We start from the raw sequence: 13721 nt of genomic DNA, 5'->3' as shown, positions 1-13721 counted from the left end.
TTTTAGAATGGTTTAAATTGAAATTAAGGTAAAAAACGGGATTTTTCGGTTTAAAAAATGAAGAAAATGTTTTGACATTGACAGATGTACCTTATTCAACTCGCATGCGCACTATTAATCGTACAATAACCTAACATATAGTTTTATTCTATAGGTAGGCAACCAACATTACAATAAAACAGTATTTAAAAATTGATATTTTAATTCATAATCATTTTTATATATTTTTATACTTATTAAGCTTGATAAATTGAAAACAATTAAAGTTGCCCTCTCGATCCAGCGCACAAAAGTTGACGCGGGCTTGTTGGCGTGATAAACGCGTTGGTTAAGTAGTTTTTATATATATAGCACGACGAAATAATCAACACGAGATGATTCAATTTCCGCGTCGCCGGCGTCGCTAGCTCATCCGGCAGCGCCGCGGAGGCAACGAGATTAATTAAAAAACAATTTGCCGCAACGCAGCAGCGCGACGCTGCACAGATAAAATAGATAAAAGATTAGCAACGCCCGATGCGTTCGCACAAAAGCACCTAACTACCTCCACTTGGTTACATATACATAGTTGAATTATACTGTGTATCGCGTATCAAAGCCGGAAGTTGAATGAGAAGCAAAAGTTTAGTTATCTTATCGATACGAACATATTGTCCAGCGAGTTTATATGAAGTGAGTAATTGACAAAAGTTGAGGACTAGAAACTTAATCCCTACTAATATTATAAATGCGAAAGTCCTGATGTTTGTTACACTTTCACGCAATAACTACTTAACCGATCATCATGAAAATTTGTACACATATTCTTAGTGGTCCCCGAATGGTCATAGGCTACTTTTTATTTAATAAAAAAATTATTTTTTAAATAAAATAAAGAAATTGTTTAGTCAATACCTCTGCATCAGGCTATTTGACTACTTTAACGCCATCTAGCATTCCAGCAATGAAGCTCAAACCTAACTACTATAGTACCATCACACTGTATTATCACACTGTATTACCGACAGCTACGTCAACATCAAATCCAATTGACTACACTATGGAGACTGTACACTATAGTCCATAGACTATACTTTCAGCCATTTTAAACTTCCCGCCATTCTACTTTATTGTTACTTCTTCTGTGACTACAGACGCGTACGGAAACAACTTCATTATTTTAGATATTCGCAAGCGAAGCCGCGGGTTAAAGCTAGTAAAATAATATATGAATTGTACGAGAGGGAATTTTATTGAAAACTTGACTTAAGTTAAGTCAAAGTATGAAAAATGTGGTTTTATTTATTTTATATTTCGATTATTTTAATATAAACTGGAAAATTTAATAAAAATCGTCATTTTCCTTATGAAAGTTTGTTTTTAATCTCAAAATGACTTGTTAGATTGGTTGCCTACATTCTGAACATGTCAAACAACATAACATATTCGAAAACATATAAAATTCTAAGCATAAAAGCGGGAATTCAAAATTTTTAATCTAAAATTTAATATTCTACCAACAAAATCAACAAATACACCAAAAATAACGTTATATAAAACAAAATAAAACTAAACTCGTTTAAAAAAATTTGTTTACATGATGAACTTTCAATAACACTCTTCTCTGTTATTCGATTCTACTCCATTCTATGTTGTAACATTTAAAAATAGAAAGCAGCGAGTGATCTCGATCGCGTCCGCATCAATCCAAAAACTTGTGCTGCTATCCCGGATTTAATTCAACGCGTAAGTACATGTGACAGTGACGCCATGCCACGCCACGCCAACAACAAGACTCTTAACCGATGGGGTGGAGACCTCGATGTGTCCACGGCCGGAATTTAATTAAATAGTTTTAATACTATAAACAAGCGCAATCTCAACAAGAGCATTTTCGGGACGTTCCGGCTGGGAGTACTATACGCCTAATGAGATTTAATGCGATCTAATACGATTTAATCACGGCCCCTTCGCCCCCGCACACCCTCGCAACCTCTCAGATGTAATTTAACAGATTAAAACGACGCTGGTTAATATGCTGAGTATTAATACAGTGCGTTCGCCGGAAATTACAATAATAAAGTGTCATCAACCTTCAAATTTTAATTTTTGTTTTAAATTAAATTAGTTTTTGATGTTTTTGTTAAAGTTTAATTGATTTTTACTTTTTTGTGTGTGAAATCCATCAATAAAATTTTCTGGTATATATTAAAATATTGATAAATGCTAATAATGCACTGCAGCGCCATCTCAGAGTGAATGAAGCAACTATAACTGTAATTTAATCTCGACACATTTTCATCTCCTATTTAACACACTTTAAGTAATAATTTTTGATATTTTAATAATTATTCTGCTATTCCACAAGGAGACAAGTGAAATAAATTATAAATTATCAAAATATGTTCAACCGTTCTTGAGTTATAAATGTTGTAACTAACAAAAGTCTCTTTTATACTCGAATATGTGTGTAAATACACTTCTATCATATTAATTCTTATCAGAATTAATTTCCTGTATGAAAGTTTTATCAACAACAACGGCGTAGTAATATTTACATAATGTTATCTCAAATTAAACACAAAAACAGATTAACATTTAATCAATTCAGTATGGTTGGAGTCATAACAAGCATCCAATATTAATTGGTTCGAATTACTTAACTTGAGTGAGAACTAGGCTAGGTTTACATTTATAGACACTGTGTTGTGAAATTGTGAATGTGTGATTGTGTATTGTTAAGTGTAAACGGCTCCAGTGCGGACCTCTCGAAGGTCATCTTTAAACGTTGCAAATTGTAAACATTTGCTTGTTTATAACGTTATTTTGCGCCACGTGCTCGCCGTTCGATGATTTTCTCAGAGTATAATCAACAATGTAATGGGAATTTAGTAGATTTAGTTAATTTGTTTAAAATTACTGTTTTAAGTAGAAAAAATTGAGTAAACTTGGATTTTTTGTTTTCTTTGTTATAAATAAAAGAAAAACGCTTGAAATTGCAGAAAGGTTGAGAAGAAATACATTAGAGAAGAAAATAATGTGTGAACAAGGTTATGACAGTTATTACTTAAGTTAAGTCGACTTAAAGTATAGATTTTCTCGTTTTCTCAAAGAATATCGAGAAAATATAGTAGAATTTACTTAACTTGTTTAAAATAACTGTTTTTATCACATAAACATGAAAAATCGCCTAAAATAACGCTTAAAACGCCAAAAATTCTAAAAATAAATAAATTAGAGCATAAAACACTTTCTACACAAGGTTATGTCAGTTAATACCCAATACATAACTTAAACCGACATGAAAGTGTGCTCTGCGCATGACAATGACAATTTCTTTTCTTTTTCGTTCTTAACCAATCAAAATAAAGAAAAAGTAATATATTGGTACGTGAAAAAAAGGTAAACTACCTTGTTGGCAAAAGTTCACTGTCCGCCGGTTTCCTTTCACGCTCGGCCCCACAACGTGCTTCTTGAGAATGGTATATCCGCAGCGAAGAAGTTGATGTGCTGCGTCTCAACTTCTTCGGCTGCTGCACTGCGTCTGGTCTGGTTTAGTTCCACGGCTTCACACAATCACAAGCCTTTGTTTATTATACTGCACCCAGGTTCACAACTTAGTCATTTAATCATGCGCAATGTAACACAATGTTAAAAATACACACAAATGTCTTAAATATTCCATATAATAGACGCAATGTTTATGGTTATCACCAGAATATATTTTATTCTGTTGTGGTTTTATTGCGATTGATAAACCTAAGTATAAAGTAAATCAGCACGCGACGCGCACGACTCTCGGGCAGACACTGCTTGGCTACTCACACACGCGAGCACGAATAACCGCGAACCGGCATCGTCCCGAAGTGGGAACGCGCGTAATACATAAGTATACTGTATGCTAGAGAGGCTGACTGAATATGCTTATATTACACACGCGGTGTACGAAATTAAACACGGCACGATCCACGCGTGTTTTCTAGCCAATACCCACACATACACACATATAGGTAAATCCCGCGCGCGTGTGTGTGTATGATCACTCTGTAGTTACACTGCTACACCCACGCACTGTGGTGTTGCTATGACAATGTGTAGGAGTTTTTGCGGCGCGGGCAGCAGCGTGTGTAAACAACTTAAAATGTCGAAGCCAACTGAACCATGCGCAACGTGCACAAGGTGCGGTGTGGTACTGGTTGCGGCTGGGAAAGGAAGCGAGACGGGGCCGTGACCATCCAACACCTGAGCAGGTAGCAAGCGGACAGCTTGATACAGGCATAGACATAGCATGGCATAGATATTTTCTATATGGAGTATAGAAGAAGAGTAGGAAACAGGAATCTATTGAAATTATTTCGTAAATTAATGAAAATCAGTAAAATTATTAATTTATTTAACGGATTTTATGCAATCTATGAGTGACGTTACATGTAATTCCAAGTGGATTTTTAATCGAAAATGTACTTTTTCTTACCAATTAAACATTAAATTTCTACAAATAATGTTGCTTATTGTACATCCCAGCTTATAGGGACAATGTGAATGTGTTTTGTATGTTTGTTTCGCTTTCACGCAAAACCCACTAAACCAATTGTGCTAAATTTTGGTATAGAGATAGTTTTGACCTTGGAAAAGTAACTAGGCCATGTTTTAACACAAAAAAAATTATTTACAGGGTGAAAAATAAGGGATGAAAATTTATATTAGATTAAATCATACTTATAGTTATATAATTTAACCCCAGATGGCGCTAAAGTATATTATTAGTATTCCTGAATATATCCCTATCCCTACTAATATTATAAATGCAAAAGTCCTGACGTTTGTAACACTTTCACGCAAAAACTACTTAACCGATCATCATGAAAATTTGTACACATATTCTTAGTGGTCCCCGAATGGTTATAGGCTACTTTTTATTTAATAAACAAAAATATTTTTTAAATAAAATAAAGAAATTGTTTAGCCAATAATACCTCTGCATCTGGCTATTTGACTACTATAACGCCATCTAGCATTCCAGCAATGAAGCTCAAATCTAAGTACTATAGTACCATCACACTGTATTACCGACAGCTACGTCAACATCAAATCCAATTGACTACACTATGGAGACTGTACACTATACTTCCATAGACTATACTTTCAGCCATTTTAAACTTCCCGCCATTCTACTTCATTGTTACTTCTTCTGTGACTACAGACGCGTACGGAAGCAACTTCATTATTTTAGATATTCGCAAGCGAAGCCGCGGGTTAAAGCTAGTTTCTAATAAAATTTAAATCTTTTTGACGAATTCACAACATAATATGTCAAGAAAACATTAATTAAGTTACTTTTTATTAAAATTTACGCAAATAAAATTGCGGCTTTTGTTTTACTCTCGCGACAAAACACATTCCAAAGAAAGTAAACACAAAGTGTGCAAAACTATATCCCAACTTAATGTACTCCTAAATTTATCGTATGCTCGGAAAGTTTAATGATCTCGTAAATTCATTGTTTGATTTTTTTCCTCTCCTCCTCTCCATACTCGTACATAAAGGCAATAAAATCTTTTTTTGCTTCCATTTCCAACTAGACTTTCTTCGCGATTCCTTTGTGATACCAATTTCTGTGCCTTTTTGCTCTTTACGCCATAAAACTTTTTATGCACCTCTAGCGTATTATATCCATTGGCATTGCTTCACCAATCCTAACCTCAATGTACTCGCTATTCTCTGAAATCTCGATATCTCCCACAATTTATTCCCACATTAGATGTACTTGTACATACGAGAATAACAAAAGATGCCATGATTTTTCTTTCATCAGTTTCTAGATTTCCCTCACATACAGCATGTAGGATTCACTCGAGTGTAAGCTTGGTTGCCTAGCAAGACGTAAAATCAACTAAGGACTGCCTTCATGCATCTTCAAACCTCGAGTGCCTCCAGAAAAAAGAACACCGGAGGCTTGGCAAGCGCCGGGCCATTATACAGCAAGCAAAATGAATGCGAGGAAAACAGAATGAATTATACGGTCGTGAACGCTGAGCTGTGCGCGATTGCGGCGTTGCGCATTTCGACAATGCCATTTGCACACGAGCGCCGGTTGAGATAAGAAGCGAGCGCGTCCCTGGAAACGCGGCGTCCCGTGAATCTGCATACTGGCAGGGTGTAAAATCGCGCGTGCGAAGACATAAAATTCCGCCGCGCGAACAATGCAAATGCAGCGTTCAATCAAACGCGCAAATCCGGCAGTTACATAACCGAAACTACTCGCGGTCGTAATATTTTTGAGGTTAAGTGTGATTTTGCACGGATTTCACGCTGAATGGATGTAAAATTACAAAGCAATGCTTATTGAAGTGAAAGCATCTTTATAATCGTTGTGATTTCAAAATTAATGAAATGATATTAAAAAGAGACAAACGTATTCGTTTATATAGTTTATCATGCGAGAGAATAAGAGAACACAAATATACAAAGTTTCGGGTAAACTAAAAGAGATAATTATGATCTGATCGCAGCATCTCTATAAAATAGGATAGTTAAAACGAAAATCTGAGATATGAAATTTTAATTCTTAAGAAAAAATTGCCAAGGGGAGGTGCTTGATAATTTTTATCGACGATTTTCGATAATTAATATCTCTTAAACTAAATGAGATAGCAACCAACAAATTGCTGATTAAGAAAGATTTGAAAAATATCTATCAGATAAAAATATAAAATAATTATATTTAAAAGAGTAAAAGATTAAAAAACGCCACTAAAAGTACTAAAAAGTGACATTTTTCAATTTTTGCCAATTTTCTTCAATCGCGAATATTTCGTAAACTAAAAGAGATAATTAGGATCTGATTGCAGCATCTTAATCTACGGACTATTCTCTATAAGATAGGATATTTAATACGGAAATCTGAGAGATGAAATTTTAATTATTAAGAAAATATTGCCAAGGGGGGGTGCTTGATCATTTTTATCGACGATTTTCAAAAATTAATATCTTTTAAACTAAAAGAGACAGCAACCAACAAATTGCTGATTAAGAAAGATTTGAAAAATTCTCTATCAGATAATAATATAAATTAAATGTATTTCCATCAGTAAAAGGTTAAAAAACGCCACTAAATGTATTAAAAAGTGACATTTTTCAAGTTTTGCCCATTCTATTCAATCGCGAATATCTCGTAAACTAAAAGAGATAATTAAGATCTGATCGCAGCGTCTTAATCTATGGATTATTCTCTATAAGACATGCTAGTTAAAATTGAAATATGAGAGAGAAAATTTTAATTCTTAAGAAAAAATTGCCGATTTTCGATAATTAATATCTCTTAAACTAAAAGAGATAGCAACCAACAAATTGCTGATTATGAAAGATTAGAAAATTTTCTATTAGCTTAGAATATAAAATGATTAAATATCGTAGCGTAAAAGGGCGAAAAAACGTGATTAAAAGTGCTAAAAATTGAAATTTTTCAAATTTTGACAATTTTTTGCAATTGCGAATATCTTGTTACCTAAAACAGATAGAAAGAAACGAATCGCAGTGTCTTAAACTACGGACAACTCTCTATAAGATGGGATAGTTAAATTGTATATCTATTTTTGAGGTTAAATGTGATTTCAGATTACAGGTTACAGATTTCACGCTGAATTTGAATAAAATTTCAAAGAAATGTATATTTCTCGTCGCAGCTTTTATGGTCGAACACCTAACGACGCTTTTGATGTCTCTATGAGTCTATGGAATGACAATAACAACAATTAGCGACGGTGCACGTTGTAATCTCGACGAGTGCGCGCCGTTTATGAGTTTAAAGATGATGCAGCCTACACGCCGACAACAATTGTTGTAATTAAGGTCGCAATTAAACGACTCGAATTGCATATTCAGCATAATTATTTCGATAAACTGTGTCAACGCACTTGGCGCACATTTGTGAAGAAAATTTTTAATTACGAAAAGTGTGAGCATAAAGGAAGTGTAAAGACAAGTGTAAAGCATTTTGAGTGGTATATGTAATCATTTACAAAATTGTATAATTATGTGAATCACAAGTTTAAATTTAAAGCAGACATGCATAATGAGAATTTAATGAAGTATTAAAAAAAAACATTGCTTTTGATGAGTAGAATTTTTTTGTGCTTAAAAATGTCAAAATTTAATGAATTAACTTGACTTAAATAAAAGCAACCTAACTTAATTTAACATAACCTTAAATGTGCTTAGAGTAATTTTACCTCACATAACATAACCTTAAATAACCTAATATCACACAATCCTAACCTTCAATTTCCGTTACTTATTTATTTTAAGAAATTCCAATAGTTTTTTTTTTCAAATATTGAGAAATATTTATATAATTTTAGAGTCTAGGCTTTTATGCCTGTAATAATTGCTTTTCTTGTGTAAACTTTGTTTCACTTTTCTTCACTTTTTCAATTTTCTATTACGCTTTGCGCTCACCTCAGAACATCACACAACATAGTAATATCCACGTGTATTACGTGTATTACACTTAAATCACTTATGATTTTTTTATTACTCATACACGTTAGCGTCGGCTTTCTTCTTGGGAACTCCCTTAATTTTCCATGCGCTGCACGTGTGCTATGCGCACAAAACAAATTCCGCCTAATTTTTATTTATTTAGGTCTAATCTAGACTACGTACGGAAACCGCACGCTTCGAAAACAGAAGATAATTAAATTTGCAATTTTAATTTCGTAATTATACACTGCTCAAATAACATAACAAAAAACTAGCTTTGTAATTTACATGAATATCATATTATTTCAAGAATTGTTATGTTAAAAGAGTAAAAATTTCATTTTAGTTTGGAATTTTTAAATTTGCGAAAAATCTTCAGTGTCCGTCAGTAAAACGACAAAATGTGATCTGCATAGTTGATTTATATTGATTTCCTCTGTGTTACGATGAAAAATATTTTTATTTCTAGCAGATTATGAGCTAGAATATTTTTTTAAAGACATGACATCTAGGGCTTCACACGAGACGAGACTGGACGATACTATCAAAGGTATCAAAGGTATCTCGTATCGCTTTTCCGAGACGATACCGAGACCGAGACGATACGAGAAAAATCTCGGTATCGTGTGAAGCCCTAAGTAGAACTCTGTTTTAGATCTTTGCAGTTCAAAAGTTTAGTCATTTAATTGCTAATTACTTTTATTGTAAAGTAAGTCCAAAAATACACATATAGTTTAAAATATTAATTTCTAATTGCATCGCTTTTAATAGAAAATATATTTTTTAATGTTCCACATTTTTAAACGTTAATGTATACTAGGGTTCAATAATCGTGTTGATTTGTGTTGAAAGTTAGCGGCGCACGTCTACAATTCCTAACTTACCCAGATGTATACAATATCTTTGCTTCAAGAAGTACAGAAAAACACAAAAATATATCTCCGGATGTGTAAACAAAGACAAAATTTTCATAAAACTTTCAAAAAGTCAAAAAGGTCATGATATTCGGTTATTGACTTGTCCTTTTGAATATACAAAAGAAATATTTCACAGATGGTCATATATTAGATTTCATATATTAGACCTTTTCTCATTTTTCTAATAACAACATCATAAAATAAATTAACGAGACCAATAACGAGACCAAAAACGAGACTTGGACTGTGGTCTCGGTATCGCCGAGAAATTGTAGAAACACGTCTAGACTCGGTATCGTCTCGCTTTTCCGAGACGAGAACGAGACGATACGAGAAAAGTCTCGGTATCGTGTGAAGCCTTAATGACATCGATGGTAACATTTGAAATATTGTTGTAATTATTATCCCAACATACCTACAAATTGCAATGCAAATTTCTATAACTTAAGCACGATTTTTCAGCTAATTTGTTGGGGTGCACAAGCAGTTACTACAAAATCATTTAAACATAACACAAGTGAATACAACTGAGCGACGCGGAATTCATATTTAGACTTCAAGAAATATTTACCGGCATTTTTACAAGAGTAATTGAGTTTATAACCAACTTACAAAAGATTAAACAGATGCCAATCCGCGTAAATTTCCAATATTTTGTTATTTTTCATAGTGTTCTGTATTTCATGACTTCAATTTCATTAGATAAACACATCATATTACTAATTTAGCTCAGTTACGAACAATAATAGTATTTGCAATCCATACAGAATCACACAGAATTCAGGTGGAATTCAGGTGGAAACCAAAACCAAACAATTGGCAATTACAACCGCTGACAGAATAACCGCACAATTTATTCCAATGCACTATGCAATAAATACGAGCATAATCATTCGGGATCAATGTCGTCCGTGACAACGTGACGCAAAGAGATGTCAAGTCACGCTTTGATTTTAAGCCTCCAGCCACGCATCGCAACTATTATAATAACATTAACTAATGTATGCGCTCGCTTGTGTGGCTATTATATTTAGCCAACAATGCATACGCGTATGCACCATGTACGAAACTGTGATGATCGTTCACCGTATGATGGTCAACGCTAACTAAACACCAACAATATGCGAGGTGGACGCAGGGATGCGTTTTGCTGCATTGAATCTGCGGTCAGGAGCAGTTCAACCAGAGAGCAAACAAGACATGCGACAGTAACACGCCGCAACAATGCGTGGGTATCATGCTGTTACACGGTGTAATTGTGCGTAGGACATTGATAGAAATACTGATATCTATTGGTAGAGAATATTTGTGGAATAGTTTGGAGTTGAAATACAGCGTTGTTAATTATATGTTTGAAATAACAAAATAATTGCTATGATAAAGGAAATATTTAAAATTTTTCATGTTTTTGAAGCGGTGAACTTTGAGTGCTGTGATTTATTTTTGTATTTTTAAATTAATGTGATAATTATGATTTTTACGAAGATAAAGTTTAAAATGTTCAAAAATTTAAAAATTTCTCTAATTTTGCCAAAAACTTAAATCTTAAAAATAAAAAGTTGAAATAATTAGTTTTTATGTCCTTTTCAACAATAATTAACAAATTTACTAATTTTTATTCTAAAATAATACAAAAAAGTTGATTTTGCTTCATATTTCAAAGATTTTTGATTTTTTTGGTAAAAACAATTAATATTAATCACATTTCTAAACATACTAATGTAATAACCTTTTTATTAACCTGTCAGTATGTATTTATTAACCTTTTATTAAAACAAATCATTGTAATTGATTTTATCAAAAACAAGAAGAAAAATGTAAAAATGTGATAATTCATAAATAAATTCAAATTTAAACTCACCAATTCCTGTCCTCTTTAATATAAGTTGCAGATTTCAATTTTATGAGAAAAATGAACTTCAAGTTGGCGTGCTTGCAGCCCAATTCTGCGCTGCTCCGAACTCGATTGCAGGCGCGCGCGTTGTGACCGGCGACCGCATGTTCGACTCGAAACTGTAACGAAACGAAAACACGCACCAGGTTTACTACGTGTATGCTACTATGTTTTCACACAGAATTGGAATTTTAAGTTACGTGAGGAAATAATACGCGCAGACGAAGCGCTGAAAACGCAAATATATACATACACACATAAAGCAGCTGAAGAATGCATGAAAGTGTGTGAATTGTGCTTTTCAAACCTTGAATATTCACTGGAAAGCTTCCTTTGACTATTTTTATGTGCTGCATATGAAATAATAAATAAAAATAACAAAAATCAATTATTATTTATAAATTTTGTATTTTTGTATTTGTTTTGAATGTTTTAATGTTTTTTCAACCGCCTGTGTTAATTGCGAATTGTGACATAACAACTCGACTGGCTGACGATGCTTTGGCGCATCGCATCGGATCGATTTTACAAAGCAAGTTTGGGTACTGCATGTGCTTGCTCTTTATTCGCTTTGATCAGCGTTTATCGCGTCAGCAAATAATCACAATTAAAGCCGAGTCTATTTCGTCTAATTCAAATATAATTAAATTTAAATCTAAATTTAATGACAAATTCTCTATAAAATCAAAATTAGTACAATTTGGTTGCTTTATAATTAATTTTGTGTAACGACGAAACATATTTTCATTTCTAGCATTCAATTCTGATAGCAAAATTTTTTATCTACAAGAAATTAATGAAAATATCAAATTTGCATCATTCCTTCAAAAGATACAGTAGATTATGTATAAAAAGTGAAATTTATTAAAGAAAACAATATTTTTCTGGGTTTTTATGAATTTTTTAATTAAAATTCATTTAAATTCTTCCAAAAATACAAAATTTCATAGAAAATAGATAAAATTACAAGAAATAACCAAAAATATTTAGTTATAAACACATTAAACAAACATATTTGGCTATTTTTTTGTTATTCAATATAACAACATCAATAAAATCATTATAAAAACTCTAAACTGTATTCAATTTGTAATTAGAAAAGCATGTCAAGAATAATTGTAATAGTCATTCGGTATGGGGTATAATTTATTGTTTGAAACATTGAAATAACGAATGACACATTCCTGTACTCCTAGTGAATGATCCAACACATTATTTCGTATTATTGGGTCAAGAACGCCGGTCATGCCGGTCATGATTCAATAAAACACTAGTACCTTAAGTATATAATTAAATTTTATGATGTAAAACGTTCAAAATGTATGTGAAACCTAAATTGTGAAGTTGCACTGCGTCCAGCTGCGGTACAAGTACGGTTGCTGGGATATACTGCGTCGCGACGCCGCGCCGCCACGCGCGCCAATCAATTTCATCGACGCTTGCGCGACGCCGATATCCCTCTAACCTCACAATATGCTGCGAAAACTCGCTCGTGTTTACGTCCTCAAAACGCGATATTCAACTGTTTAACTCTTGAATATTTAACTATAATAATCTTCAGTATTTACACAAACGGTGCGACAATAATATACTTGATATTTACCAGTTTAAAATATTAAAATTATTGTTATAACTTACATGCCACGTTTTTGACTAATGACAATTTTACTCCTATTAAACAAGATGTTATCTTATCCCGTGTTCACTTTATAATTCACACAACACATGCACATTGTAATACTCTGATGATTATTGTACTTTTGAAGCTTGTGGAGGTTTTGGATTTGTTTGGATTTAGGAACCGATTGGCGCGGTGTGGGCCGGCGGCGTCGCGACGCCCGCTTTGCTTGATTTGCAGGTTGTGCGGGCAGCGTGCGCTCGCGAGGGGCGCGAATATCGCGCAGGAGTAGACCGCGACTACACACGGGAGCGAGCGGGAGCGGTAAACCGTTCACGTTGGACGCGTGCAGCGATCAACGACCGGCGACCGACGACGCCGCCGACGACGCATCGCAACTTGTATTAGTTGTACTAGTTTGCAACTTGGCACCATCTCAACTATCAATAGAATAATAATAGACATGATGCAACAATCACTAAAATATTTATTATGTCATTGAATACAAAAACGCATTAATAAATATTTTTATTCAAAGCGTAGAAAATATTTTTGAGCGAATGACTCAACTCTGACGTCACTTCCATAAGCATGTGTAAGGAGGGAAGCCAGTTATGAGCTACTCAATCGCATTTTAATTAGATTAAATTTTATTTTTTGAAATTTACGTTCTATTCATGAAAATTTCTTTTTTTCACTCAAAATTAATGCAACTAAGAATACCAAGTGTTTCAGTAAAAAATTACAAACTAAAATATAATTTTTTACCCAAAAACTAAAATTTTTGAAAAATGTCTTTTTCCAAACATTATACGAAAGTTTTCTTCAAAAT

The 13721-nt window shown here is 33.4% G+C and overlaps 1 protein-coding gene across 1 annotated transcript in view; it reads right to left on the bottom strand.

Moving 5' to 3' along the window:
- fdl (fused lobes) overlaps positions 1-4138 on the bottom strand; it is a 37800-nt gene extending 33662 nt beyond the window's left edge. Inside the window, exon 1 of the mRNA XM_065311148.1 lies at positions 3391-4138. The gene's annotated coding sequence lies outside the window, so the exon portion shown is untranslated. The remainder of the gene's footprint in view (positions 1-3390) is intronic.
- Between the last annotated feature and the right edge of the window lie 9583 nt (positions 4139-13721).

The sequence above is a fragment of the Atheta coriaria genome, unplaced genomic scaffold (assembly GCF_025399875.1).
Source record: "Atheta coriaria isolate IRGN ID8LTWV9N9 unplaced genomic scaffold, Caltech_Dcor_3.1 hic_scaffold_9_pilon, whole genome shotgun sequence".
NCBI classification, from domain to species: Eukaryota; Metazoa; Arthropoda; class Insecta; order Coleoptera; family Staphylinidae; genus Dalotia; species Dalotia coriaria.
Note: the sequence above shows the minus strand (reverse complement) of the source record. Positions and strands in the feature narration are given on the sequence as shown.